The sequence below is a fragment of the Corvus hawaiiensis genome, chromosome 10 (genome assembly GCF_020740725.1).
Source record: "Corvus hawaiiensis isolate bCorHaw1 chromosome 10, bCorHaw1.pri.cur, whole genome shotgun sequence".
NCBI classification, from domain to species: Eukaryota; Metazoa; Chordata; class Aves; order Passeriformes; family Corvidae; genus Corvus; species Corvus hawaiiensis.
The window spans coordinates 21,359,320-21,373,382 of record NC_063222.1 but is presented as its reverse complement, the minus strand read 5'-3'; the positions used below and the strand labels follow the sequence as shown (position 1 = coordinate 21,373,382).

At 38.7% G+C, this 14,063-nt stretch overlaps 1 long non-coding RNA gene across 1 annotated transcript; it reads left to right on the top strand.

Moving 5' to 3' along the window:
• Positions 1–10,692: 10,692 nt before the first annotated feature.
• On the top strand, positions 10,693–13,438 carry LOC125330732. The gene is made up of 3 exons (XR_007205696.1): positions 10,693–10,779; positions 12,892–12,955; positions 13,395–13,438. It is a non-coding gene; the product is annotated as an uncharacterized LOC125330732 (long non-coding RNA).
• Positions 13,439–14,063: the final 625 nt, after the last annotated feature.

Sequence of the window (14,063 nt, the reverse complement as noted above, 5' to 3'; positions counted from 1 at the left end):
AAATATATTTCTGGTATGATGGATCACTGTAGCGGAATGGTTTCTCTATATTTTTGCTTTATCTGCTGCAAGACACCTGTAAGAGAGAGAGGGCAGGGAAAGGAGAAAACCTTAAAGTGAATGAAAGTAGACTTGAAACTTCAACAAGGGCATGACCAGGCCAAAAGCTGTTGAATGAAATATATGAGTGGGTAGATCTGCATCTGGAGCAAGTTATCACAGGTCAATTTTCATTTCAGTATGTGGCAAACTGCTGCAGTTGGGGTGATAGCCCCAGAAACTTCAGTTCCTTCAAGTTCCTATACCAGCAGGTTTCTCTACATTGGTCCAGTGTGATCGAAAACTGGAAGGAACTCAAGCATTTTATTTCTGTCATATGGAAAGAATATTTATTTCCCTTATGTCTGCCACAATCATATATCTCACTAAAACCCTCTAGATTTGTCAGCACCCAATGAGTGACATTGACATTTTGTTGGTACAACTGCATGGAGTTGTTCAATGTTCTGCAGGTGTAGCTGAAAGCAGAATTTGTCCATCAGACTGCTTGGTCCCCCACGGGTCTCCTTGTATGGCAGGAAAGAGGATCAAAATGGTGAAGTGAAGGCAAATAAGCCTGTCTGTCAAATTAATGTCACATGTTATCCATGCTTGAGAACCAGACCTTAAGCTCTCATCCTCTTTGCTGCTCATCTCCTAAGTCATGATATTTTGACATATGGAAAGGTCACAGTGCAGGTTTTATTTAAGAGGTTCATGCCACGGTAGCTTTTCTGCCAAGGCTAATAAGTTGCATTAAAGAACTTGCCAGAAAGAACAAATCTGTCTTATTTATAATTATCTGAGTTCTAATTATTTTTCCTAAATGGGCAGTCAGATAATAATGTGTGAACATGAAGTAAGCACAGAACTGCAATTACTACACAGTGGATATTTCCTCCCAAGCTGTATAATATTTTCAGGCTTTACCGTGGTACAGAGCAAAACCACTCAAATTGGGCAGACCACAAACCTGTCTAAATTTTAAATCATCCATTTTTACCTGCCATGCAAAGAAATGAAGGGTTCCTTTTCTATACTAATTTACCTCAAGCACTTTGTGTCATGGGAAATGGATCACCAGTGCACAGATCTGGGACTAATAACTGTGAAAAAACCCAGGAGTTTTATTCTCATCTCTTGGTAGGTTTAATAGACCAAAGCACAAGCAAAACATAATAAATATCAGAAAAGAGATTTCTGGTTAAAGAAAGCTGACTGAAACACATCATGTATAGTGAAGTTTTGCAAAAAATATTTCACTGGCAAATTGATGAACACTTGAAAAGCTGATATCAGCTGTAATTGATTCCTCCTGAAACCTGGCCTCAGTGATTCCAAGTGCTGCCAGCAGTGAGATGACTTTGTGGGGTGCCCATGCACTCTCTCCCTGCTGAAAGAAATGGACAAAGCTCTCTGTCTTTTCTGGATTTCACATGAATGGAATGTAAAGTTTGCCACTAACCTTTTACAGTACATTTTAGTGGTAGAAAATTAAATGAAAAGAGTTAAAAACATCCTTAATGGGGCTGCTGAATAAAACTGTGCGTGGACACAGCAGAGGTACCTTGGCCAGCAACTCTTTCTCTTCCCATGTGCAAAGGAGTGAGGAAGGTGGCAGCAGTTGGAGAGGATCCAAGGTTGCACAGTGCCCGACGAATGAAGAGGGTCACTGAGGGATCAAATGAAGGCTGCTTGTTGTGGGAATTGTGTGAGAGCCACTCTCTGTTCCTTCAGCAGTTGCTTCCAGAGCCTCAGGTAGAAATACTCCCACAGGCAGAGCTGAGAAACACTTTTTATTGTTCACCAGCTCTCAGGTGCTTCAGTGCAACCCTCACGTGCAGACTCACCAAACAGACTTCTAAAGGCCTTTCCAGTGCAGTGAAATATCCTTTATGGAGGTTCTTGAAAATAACCTTAGTTCTTGGAACTGAGAAAAAGTGACAGCTGCATGCATTTAAATTCCTGTAGTAAGGAGTGGAAATTTTGCAAATGGTAAAACCTTATTAATTTCAATACAATCATTTATACCATAATAATGACATAAATAAGCCTCTTCAAAGGATTTAGGGCAGGTAGCTGGAAAAACATTCTGTCATCTACCTTTGATGAGAGCTTCAAGGCAAATAATAAATGAGCAGATGAAGCTTTCTGTGGAAAGTCTTGTTTTCAAACATGTCCAAATAACTTCTTCAGTTCCTGATAGCAGTGTGCTAAAAGCAAAAGCAAATCATTAAAAATAGAGAAGGTACTTCCAAATTAATAGGTCTGGCTACAAAAACCCTAAAATTTCTCTTGACAATTGCCAATGGATAAATTAATGTCTCCATTCCTAGTGAATTATCATCATCATTTCCCAAGCAGTGAAAATAAAAATAAAACCCAGAAGAATGTAAATCTTTCTTTCTTTTTCTTTTTCTTTCTTTCTTGCTTTCCAAGGAAATTTTTCAGTAGGGAATATTTTAATCACTAGCTGTAGAGCTCTAACATATCACTTCTCAGAGGCATTTAATAAAAACAACCAACCTAGTTAAGAATGTAGGAGATGTATTTACAAGAGATCATAGAAGTCATGGTTTGGGCTATTGCTCCTTTTTTAATGTATCACATTCAGTTCAGCAGCCCATGAAGTAATTACTCTGATAATGATGTTGTGAAAATGAACAGGAAGTTAATTATGGACAGTTAGACAAATTCAAAAGGGTCAGAATGGGAAAATGACCACATGGAAATGCAAATCCACTTAGATTGAAAAAACTGCCAAGAAAATCAAATTATTCTTGAGACAGCACCATATTTTAAGAACTTTAGGAACTTGATTGCAAGGGAATTACCCTAACATGCAAAATCAGATATGTGACTGTCTTCCTGATTCAGGTCTTGTAGAAATACAGTGCAGAGATATAATCAAAATATTTATATTTCAGCTGGTAGGGCAAGAGCTGTTTACTCATGGGAAATGTGGTGATAGCAGGTGAAAGGTTTGCAGAAGAGGGGTGTTCCAAAGGGTAATAATTGCTTTCATTACAAAATTTAATCCTGAACCTTGTATTTGTATTCCAGAAATCTTTTGTTGGAGAGAAGTGATGGGGCTGTTTTATAGAAGAGTGAAATCAAGCTTTTGATTTGAGCTGATTGTGAGAGAGGCTGTGAGAGAAAATTTTTCCTGCATGACTTTTTAGCTCTGTCTCCAGTCAACAGATATTATTCTCCTGCCTTGGAAATTGTTGTTATTATATATAATAGAACATGTTCTTACCTTAGTTCTGCTTCTGTGCTTTCAGACTTCTCCTGCTGGACTCACAGGAGTAAATTAGAACTGTATTTGCAACAGTATATTTTAAATCTGTATTCATACGGTTGATATGCTGAGTAAAATCCTTGCTCAACTAAAACTACAGAGACTTTTGCCAGTACTTTTAACTGATCCAGGATCCTGTCCCCTGCTACTTCTGTAGAACTGCATGAAATATCCAGATGATCCAAGCTCCTTTTTGTTGTGGAACTGAAACCCAAACACTTTATCCATCTCAGGACCAAGGAAATGTGTTCTTACTGAAATATGGTATCCCATTCTGTGTATGGCTCTATTTGAATACAGAGAGCTTTGTTTCATTCCGTGATTGAGATGGGTTTATTGCAGTTTAGGTTCACAGGGGGTTGCTCTAGGCCCCTGAACATCCCTGTGGAGGATTGCATCCATTAGCTGAGAAGCTGTATATTTCCTGGAAGAAACATTTGCAAGAAAGATTAACCAGTAAAAAAGAGTTTTGTTATTTTTCCCCTTTTATGAACCTTCATTTTATGATCAAGGCGTTTAGACTTAGATATTCCTGAAAAATTACAATCTACTGCTTGAGACACCAAATGTGAATTAATTCAATTTAGTTAAAACACTGATTTATGTTCTGAAAACGAGTCATTTTCCATTTATCTACAGAGTACTTCACTCTCCACTTCAAAGAGAAGAAATAGTTCACAGTAAATATTATCTTCCCTTTAAATTTTTTTACTGATAACATGTCTTGAATTTGCATTCAAGACTGTGCAGTTATTTAATCCATTTTCTGAATGAGGTCTATCTTGTGGACATATCTGCACAATGTACATCATAAAAATATTAAATTCAGTGAAAGATTATACAGTATATAAAACACAGTGGCCTTTTCATGGCTGACTTTTTGAATCTGCAATCAGCCAAAACACTGCTAGCTATCTCAAAGTCTAGGACATGTAGCTGATGAAAAGCTGAATGAAATTTGAAGAATTATTTGATTATCTTGTATCAGCTTTGGTAGATTATTTTCCTGTAGAGTTTAAAATTTAGGGGGAAAAAATCCTATATGTGAGCTGTGAAACAGTATTTTCCTTGATCCTCTGACATTTTTTTCTTATAATTAGTAAGAGACAGGCAACCCCAGACTTTAATTTGTAGTCCAGTCATACTTTCCCCTTTTTGTATCCCTAACTATTTTCTCCCTCTCTTATGTTGTTGTTTTGGGGGTTTGCTTTTGGCTTTCTTTTTGGTCTCTGGTATGTTTTTATTCTCTTGTTGTTTGTTTATTAAAATCCCTGCTCAAGGCAGGGAATACTGTTTAGCACGACTGTGTATTAACCCAGCCTCCTCAGATCCTGACTGCTGCAGTCTCAGATGTTATGCAGGAGGGACTGAAATTACTACATTACAGAGGAGTGGAACATTTTGATCAGCTGCTTTTCCCTTCCCAGAGGCTCCTCTTGTCTTTTTTCTTTGGGACATGAGAGCATCCCATTCTGGAGATACTTTCCACACCCCTGTTGACATTGGGTGTGCTGTCATGGAATGCAAACCCATCTATTTAGTCTGGGCAGACAACACTTAACCAGGCACCCATTTGTTTCTACTTGATTTGGTTTCTCTGTGCTGTGATGTTCACAACACATCAAAAATCACTGGATTTGTTCATGGAGAAATATTCAGAGAGCTTGTGCTCTGATATTTTGCAAGAGTCACCTACAAGTGTCAAAGAATCATAGAATAGCTTGAGCTGGAAGGGACCCGTAAGGATCAATTAATCACAAGGATATATTGTTGTTGGTTTATTGCCTGTGTGTGCTTTCTTAACTACACTTAGGACTTCAAAATGTGCTGTACATTCTGGATGGGAAATTGAACATTGTGACCATAAATTTCTGGATGGATTTGAAACAATAGACATATTTCATTACTTATTTGAATTCTACCCAGGCAATTAGCATATAAAAAACATCCTTTGTAACATGAACTTTGGGAGTCTGGCTCAGCTCTAACAAACACCTCATCTGGAGAACCTCACTGGTGCTGGATTCTCCGGCTCCCTGGCCCAGCTGGGAGGTCAGGTGGGCACTCAGCATCTCTCGCTGCATCTGGACACAGACTTTGCAAAAACAGGACACAGAGAAAACTGACTGAGCTTGAACCTGCTGTACATAGGAACCCCAGCACTCTTCACTGTCTGTTTTTCTTTCTATTCTAAATCATGTTGGAGTTTGATTTGCATACTGATGACTAATATAGCCGAAAAGTTCATTAACTTACAAGAACAGAAAATCACACCAGATTGTTTTACTCAGTTAATCAGAAGTAACTCTCACTACAGATTGAAGAGTATTAGAACATAAAAGGGTGTCCTCCCTGAATGTCTCTCCTGCAGTGCAGCATGCAGATCGTAATCTTTAAATCTCAATTCTTCAATTCTCAGAGAGTCCAAAATGAAGATCCAGGCTTTGCAGACTCTATGATCAGGGTGTGGCAGCTGCCAAGGTGAAGCCCATGGTTACAGCAGCTCTTCCCAAGCCCTGAAAGAGGGAGCTAAGAACTGAGTGAGAGCCATCCTCAGTGCTGTGCTCTCGAACTCACAGCATTTGAAAAACAGTTGCATTATGAAATAACTAAAGTTTTCTTCATTTCTGAAAGAATGGATTTCACCCAGCTGAATTCTTGTGGATTTCTCTTACTCCCTTCCTTCTCCCTCAGCTGCCTGCAAAATCGGTTCCAAAGAGGGAAAGCAGACCTCTGCATGACATAGCTGGGTATTTTCCTTTTCTTTCAGATTTGCACTAAAAGCCCATCAGAATTTATAAAAATTCCCTCTTTCTTTACTCATGGGTAGGTATCAAAGACCTTCCTTTGGTAACTGTGGCCACTGAACTCTGGTGGATTTTTTTCACATTCCGATATAAGGAACACAAATGCTAAATGTTCTCACCAGACAGGTGAAGGCATTCTGTGCACTGAGAGCTCTTCTGTGCCTAGGTCAGGTGCTCTGAGGATATTGCACAAAAGAGAGAGGGATACAGAGCAGGGAAAAACCTTGTGCTGTTTAGCTGTGACACTTAACACACACCGGGTGAGATCCCATTTCTCCTCCTCCCTGGCATTTGTGGCAGCAGCTCTGAATCAGAGCTACAGTTTGATGCAGAAACATTTTGCTGGGCAAATAGGTGCTGTAATCTCTGTTTAAATTTAATATTATGGCTGTATACCCTTGGCTGCTCCTCTGGCAGTCGTTGAGTTTTAGCCGATTGATTTCTCAGCTGGTGAGCAGGCATCTCTGGAGAAGACATTGATTTCTGTAAAGATGGTCACATTATGTCCTAGGATAATAAGCAGCTTAATTCAGGTTTTCAGAGGTATTTATGAATGAAGGTAGGGTCTGTGTCACCACAGCCCCCTGCAATCAGTTGTCTTGTACAGAGGGCAAATTTCTCACCTCCCTTTTTCTCTTCAGTATTTTGGCATATCTTGGAAAAACAGGCATTGTTATCTGGATTCATAGAGAATTTTCATTCTTAGTTTAGCTTTCTATGCAGCCCCTCCTTTTTTCCTTCTCCCTGCCCCTCCCCTCCTTCTTCCCTCAGTGTTGGTGTGCCTGGATGTGCATGAATGTGTGTAAATGTGAGGGCACGACAGGGATGGCAGATAATGAAGTAATTGCTGTCTGTCCCCTTCCCTCCCCTTTGCCCTCTCTTCTCAAACATTTTCAATAAAAGCATTAACATGTGACAATGTACTTTTATTCTCTCATCCTGCCTGTTCAGTGAAGCCTTTGGGAGGTGTTTAATTTTATTGTTTTGATGCACAGACTTTCTGGTATTCTGTCTCTTGCTGCTCCAGAAGGCAGCACTAGAGCAATTCATGATTTCTCTGAGCAGAGGGGAGCAAGGCCGATCAGTGCCCTGACATTGACACAATTTGCTTTTAAGGGCAGACCCCCTGAGTCCTTGTATACATTAAACTAATTCTCCTTTAGTATAATTTCAGTCTCAGCTTCTTTTTATAGTATATGTCCAGGATCAGTGACCAGAGTGGGGACGAAATGGAAAAATGATGGAATGAAGTTGCATTTCCTTTGAATTATTCACACTGGACTGCTTTCAAAAGGAAGCAAATAGAAGGGAAATACAGCTGCAGATAATGACAAAGTAAATCAGATTTGTTTAAACACAGCTGGAAACAATGCTGGAGATGAAGACAGTCCTTTAAAATAATTTTTATGGTCAGTAGCTGCATAAGAACTTTCCAAATAAATTCAATTTTCTCTCAGGCTGAAATGCTTTGTGCAGTAACTTTTGGGAACATTTGCAATATGTCTGGAGACTGATGCAATTGTTAATAATACTGCTGCCTTCTGCTTCTTGTTTTATTAAAAAAAAAAGTTGTTCTCATAGTAGTCTGATGAAGAGTCTCCACTTGACCTCAGAGTTTCTTTTCTAACCAATCATATAAAATTCCTCTCTTTGTATTGATTTTATTTTTCTGCATGGCTCTTCACAGGCCTGATCTTATGATAGCTATAAACAAGTAACTCAAGACTACTCCCTTTACAGTGCAAGGGAGAGAGACTCAGAGTCTTATATGGGCTGAAATTTTGTTTTGGTCAACCAAAATGTTTTTTTCCTTTTATACCATGGTTTTATCTTGGTGAAAAAAAGTTCAAATTTTGATTTCATTTTATTAAATTGCAATTACTGACTATCAAGAATTTCAGAAAACTTTGTAGCTGACTGGGAAATATGCAAAAGCAAAGGTAGAGTTGTAAACTTCATTTTAAATCTCAAAACATTTAATTCCAAGTAATTTATGTGCTAAGAACATAAGCAGTCCTCAGCACAAACCTGGGTTGGAAGTATCTCATACTCCAGAGTGCTGTGTTTGCATAAGGACTCCCAGGACTTGGTTACTGATTTTTAGGTCTTTTTGGTTTCATGTTAGGGAATGGATCAGGAGTGGATGCTGCCCAAATAAATGGAGAAGGATCAGCGTGGCTATGGTAATTTCTGTACCACACACTAAGGAGCTTATTCCTCACTGGCTAATCCTAATGAGTTAGAGTAAAACACTATTAAGGCTGAGAGTAAATCTCCTTGTAGAATAAACCTCTGATGTGCCATTTGGATGGCAGTGGCAGGGATGTAATTTGAAGAACTGGTAATGGGTGTGAATCTATAGATTCCTGATTTCTAGTGCCACCTGTGACACCAAGAAAAAGCATGATCTTGGTCAGGTATCTTGGTTTCCTTCACCTCAATATCCCAGATTGTAAGTGATAAAGTTTTCTCATTTCTCCTAATGGAGCTCTTGTGCAGGGGGAAATAAGTTGAGTGAAAAGGAGGAACGAAGCCCTGTTGCTTATTCTGAAATGTATTACAGATGAGACCAGGCAGCAATGTGTTATCTGAAAGGCTTTTATTCCTTGCTACCTCAGGGACAATTGAGCTTTAACACATGCATAGCTGATCTTGACAGCATGTCTCTTTATCTATTAAGTATCATTTACACTGCATGCTGGCTGAGAACTCTATTCAGGGGAGTGCAATTTCAAAGCCAGATCATTGATCAAAAGGATTTTCTTTTAATACAAACAGACAAGATACAGACTATATATGAATGTAAAATGGAGTTCTAGAACACTGAAGGACTTCTTTTCTATTAGAAGATGAATTTGTTTCATTAATGAAGTGGTGAAGGATGTTTGAATTCTACTTTGTACAACTTCCATGGAGGCCGTGCAGTAACCAGACACCTCTTTGTGTATGGAACCTGCCTATGTCAGTGAATCATTAAAAAACCATAAGCATTTGACACTGAATTATTTGACTACAGTGACAAGTCATTAAACCCCAGTCCTGCAAATTATTGCTTGATTTTTTTTCCTCCTAAAGATGTGTGATGACCCTTAGAAGGAAAAGGTGCTTTTTTTTTTTTTTTTTGGTCCTGGTACTAGAGCTGGCTCTAGGGAGAGCTGGGCTTGGCTCTTGTTTCTGCCACAAAATGTGAATGACCTAAACATGCCCTGTACTTAAGTTCACTATTAAGTGAGAAGCATTGTGGGGCTTTCTCCCCCTCTTTTGCATTTGGTGGAAAAACCTGTCATGTTTGCTCAGTGTCTGGCACAAAAGGGTCCCAGGTTTGGGGGGTGCACACAGGCACCACAATGAAAAAAATGGAGCAATAGTAACTGAATGCAAATATTCATGATTTGCACCATGAATTTTCATAAAAATAAGTAAAAGTTATTTTGTCTGAGAAAGTTCTTTGCAATCAGATGTAATTACCTGCAAGGACAAATGAACTCGCTTTCTTGAGCATTAAGATCTGAACTGCTTTTTCTGCTCTTCAGGGTGAGAACATTTCAGTGCTTTATTACTCATTATTAGAGAGAATATACCTTAGAGTACAGACTGTGGTCTGTGTTGCTGCTGTAGTCATGAGATTGTTAATCAGTCTTACTAATTTGTTTTCATAAAAATGTTAGTTTACATTACTGCTAAACTTACTTACTTAGTGTAGTAATAGTGGGAAATACTGCCAGCTTGTGCAATTCATTAGGAAAAATGACTTCTATTCAATGTAATCCAAGGTGATTGTTTCACAAGATTCTTGTTTCCTTGTTAAAATCATGTTAAAATTTATGCTTTAAATGTGCTTGCAGAGATAGTCTTCACAATTGCAGATGCATGGACACCTCACAGCACTTGAACTCGCCTGATGTGCTCCTGGGCAGGGATAACCAGCCTAGTGATCACTGTGCAAACAGAGCTGTCCTGTCTCCAGTGCTACAACAAACCAGTTCAGGGCTGCTTCCTGTCACAGAGTGTGGGCACACCTTTGGAAGACCAGCACAGAATCTTTCCATATCATTTAATAAAGTAGTAATCTTGCTATTCAGAGGTGTAAAATATGGTCTCCAAAAGTTTCAAACTTTTTTTGGGGGGGACAGGTTTTGATAGGCAGAAAATTTTTCTGCTACTTCTATATAAGGACAGGATGCTGTACTCCCCTGTAAAATTCATTCCTTGGTTGAAGTTGCTGGGTAGTGTTAGTGGGCAAGACAAGGAAATCAGCTGACTGAGAACTGTATGGAAGCCACCAGCTGACATCAGATACACATTTTGATGACTTCAAAATTTGGCAATTTTGTCAAGTCATGGCAGAGTTGATCTTGCACTCCATGCCATATCATGATACTTAATTCCTGAGGTACTTAGGCTCAGTTGAAAGAATTCTTTGTGTAACTGTCTTTGTTCATTCTTTAATGCTGATCCTCTAAGCAATATTTTGCATACTTAATTATTATTTCAATTAATGTAACTTATAAGTCTATGCCAACTTTTTCTGTTTTCCAGGGCTCTTCCAAACAGCTGAGGGATATTCCCTTCACATAAACCTTCCTGGAGTTCAGGAAAGAGAATTTAGCTTTTCTATCTGAATTCTGAGTGGTAAGAGGCTTCACTTCTTTTGATGTTTTTGTTATGCTGGGAAATCAAGTCCTGAAATCAGAACATCTCACTTATCTCACAAAATTAGATTGGTTTCGGCACAACCCAGTGAAGAACATCTGTGTCTTCACACAATATGCTATTACTGCATCAACCAAATGAGAGGACTCTGCATGGTATTTGAGAGATGGCTGTAGTGCAGTTATAATAAAGAAAAAGTATTTGATAATTTTGAGTACATGATGTACTTAACTCTTTTGCTGTAGCATCTGTAAAGCCCAAATGAGAGAAATTACTCGGTGAAGGTTAGAGAGCTTCTTGTATTTGTGTTACCTCTGTGTATCTGAGCATTTCTTCCTTTGGAATACTTGAATCTATTTTAAAAACAAAAGTATTTTATTTGGTTCAAGTCCTCCACAAAGGCCCAGTAGTAGATCTGTTTTACATCACTTCCTTCCGAAGTACAGATGATCTTATTTGAAGTGCAAGAAATTTCATCTTTCTCTCTTTTGTCTGGTAAGACATGAAACAGGGGAGGGGATCATGGATTGATGGTGATTATTTAATCCTTTGCAGCAGTCTGTCAGTGTTAGGACTTTCATAGAGTAATTTCTGAAGGGTATCATTAGAGAATGCTGTTCAATATTTCATGGTCAGGGAAGTAATGTGAAACCTGATTTCACTGTTTAAAGTCCTTGGGCTTCTGTGACTGTTTTCAGAGGCAATTCAGGGACAGCCTATTATTGTATTAAAGGAATGCACAAAGGCTTCAAGTTTTTTGGGATGCAATAGCCAGTTAAAAAAAACATGGAATGAAGAGAAGAAGAAAATATGAAGAGTCCTTCATTCATCACATGGTGGCTGTCTCACATTGTGGGATGACCAGGAATACTTAAGTGAAGGTGAAAAATAGCTGGTGTCATTAAAAATTACTTGAGGTAAATGGGAAACATAGGGATGTAGAGAAATGCTTTTAATTATGCTCACATTAATGTGCAGTAAAATTAAATGGACTGGGTTGAACTTTGGTGACAGTTTCTGGCAAAAGTACTGAAGCAAGTTTATAAAAATAGAGGTCAAGGAGCTTTGGTTACATATTATGCAAGAGTGAATAGAAAATATGAACCTGTGACCTACTAAACCAAGTGCATTAGGTAATATATATCTATATCTGGTAGCTTAATTGGTGGCTTGGAAAAGATATATGGCATTTTTGGAAGTTCAGTTTAAAGTGCACCTGGAATTGAAACTAAGCAGTAAAGTACAGAACAAGAAGGGATAATAATGTTTTTAACTATGCTACTGAAAGTTCACTGTGATTTTTGGGAACTAGACTATGAAATGACTGAAAATAGGTACCATATTCTTTCGGCTTCAGACATCAGTAGCTACTGAGCCCTCCCTAGGCAAAGAATGTTGTCAGGAATCTGTGATTAAAATCAATTACTGCCCATGCAGCTTACCATCTGGAGGAGGGAAAGTCTTTCATTCTCTTAACTTGTGCATCTCATTTTTGCGTGGTGAAAAACTCAGGCAATCCACTGTGTTCAGTAACTCAGCTGCTTCCGTCCTGTTCTATTTTCAGAGTTATTTTCAAAGATATGTAGTCAAAGCTTTTTTTCCCACATTTTTCTGAAATATCATTAAATTGTCTTTACTTTGGTAGCCAGTTCCTTCTGCACTTTTTAAGAAAGATTTTTGATGAAGGATAAAAAAGTTTGCATTGATAATTTTGCAAAATCTTTGACTTAAAATGCCTGCTGCATTGTATCTTCTCCAGATCGATCAGTTAAGTCTTTCATGTTTAGAAGATTTGATTCAGATGGAAGTGGAAACGTGTAAACCAAAATTGTATCACAAATTTATGTCATCCTGATGAATAGCTTTGAAATAGTCCCCAATATGATTTCCACAAAATGTATTTCCAGAAGCTTTTGTGTTTTAAATGCCACTATCTTCTCCAGTCTGGAGAGATAACTGAATCATACCTGTTATTTATGGTCAATTTTCTCTTCTTGACTTCTTTCTGAATTGAATTCAGACAAACTGAATTAGCTTTTGGGATTTCAGGTGTTCATAACTGTTGTTGACCCTGATGTTTGTTAATTGCAGATAAGTTGCATAGATTTTCTGAAACTGCAGAGCACCGCTTCCTGGCGTCTGAGCAGGCAGGTTGGTAAGTATCTATCTGTTTATAGAAATGCTTCATTTAAGTAGTAATCCTAAATCCAATTCTCTAACAGGCTTTTCATATCAGAATTTCCTTGTGAATGATTAGAAGATGATAGTTGGTCTTCTCAGGTGTTGTGTCTGCTAGTGATGTGTAAATTATCCCATGTGGCATAGATTGATTTTTAGTTGACATAGAACTATGAGCTGAAGGTCTACCCCATTTTCTTACAGCATTTAAAGTTGAAACTCTCTGTGTACTTTCTAGTTCCTACCACTTTCATGTCTATCGGGGCTGAAACCTCAGCATCAGTGCCAATAAATCTCTTTCTCAGAAGGATGAGAGTGAAGTAGTTCACCTGTACTCTCCTGGCTTTGTAAAGGCAGTATCTCAACTGTCTGTGGAATGAAATCCTCAGTGATTTGTTTTCCTCCTTTCTTAAAAGCACCTGGGACTTTTGGCCACATTCCCAAGCAGAAAACAATAAGGTTTGTGCCTGAAGTTTGGCTTCAAGTCTATCTGTGCTGATGTTTGAATTCCTGTGCTAGTGAAGCTGAAGGTGGGTTGTCTCCCATTTCCCAGGTAATATTCCGTAGCCTGGCGCTCACTGACAGGAATTCTATTCATTGAGGTAGGTGAGAACAAGCAGGGCTGTGAGCAGAGTAGGAGGGAATGGCTCAAATGAGCAGGGAAAGGGCTCTGTGTTGTGAGAGCTGTCACCGGCCATGAGCCTTTACCCTTCCCTTCCATGTAAGGGACTGAGGAGCAGCAGGGAGCCCCATTCCTTTGCTGTGTGGGGGCTGCTTCAGCCTCATAAATGCATAAATACCAGATTGCTGTTCCCCTGCAAGAGGTGGGCAAGCAAGCTTCTGAAAAATACTGAGTTATTTTTCCTGATGTTATTTTCCATCCTTTGTAGATTTACTTGCCGGTGTTTCTGTATTTGCTTGTCTGAGCCACAGCAAAAAGGAAAGGGAAGCAAGCTGCCAGGGCAATAGCCAAAACTGTTTTCCACTAAAAGTAGGGAATGACTGAGAAAGCTAATGCGATCATATTTTGATTCTTTATTTTCTCAAGCTGTATTGCATTAACCTGTTAATATGCATTTTTATTT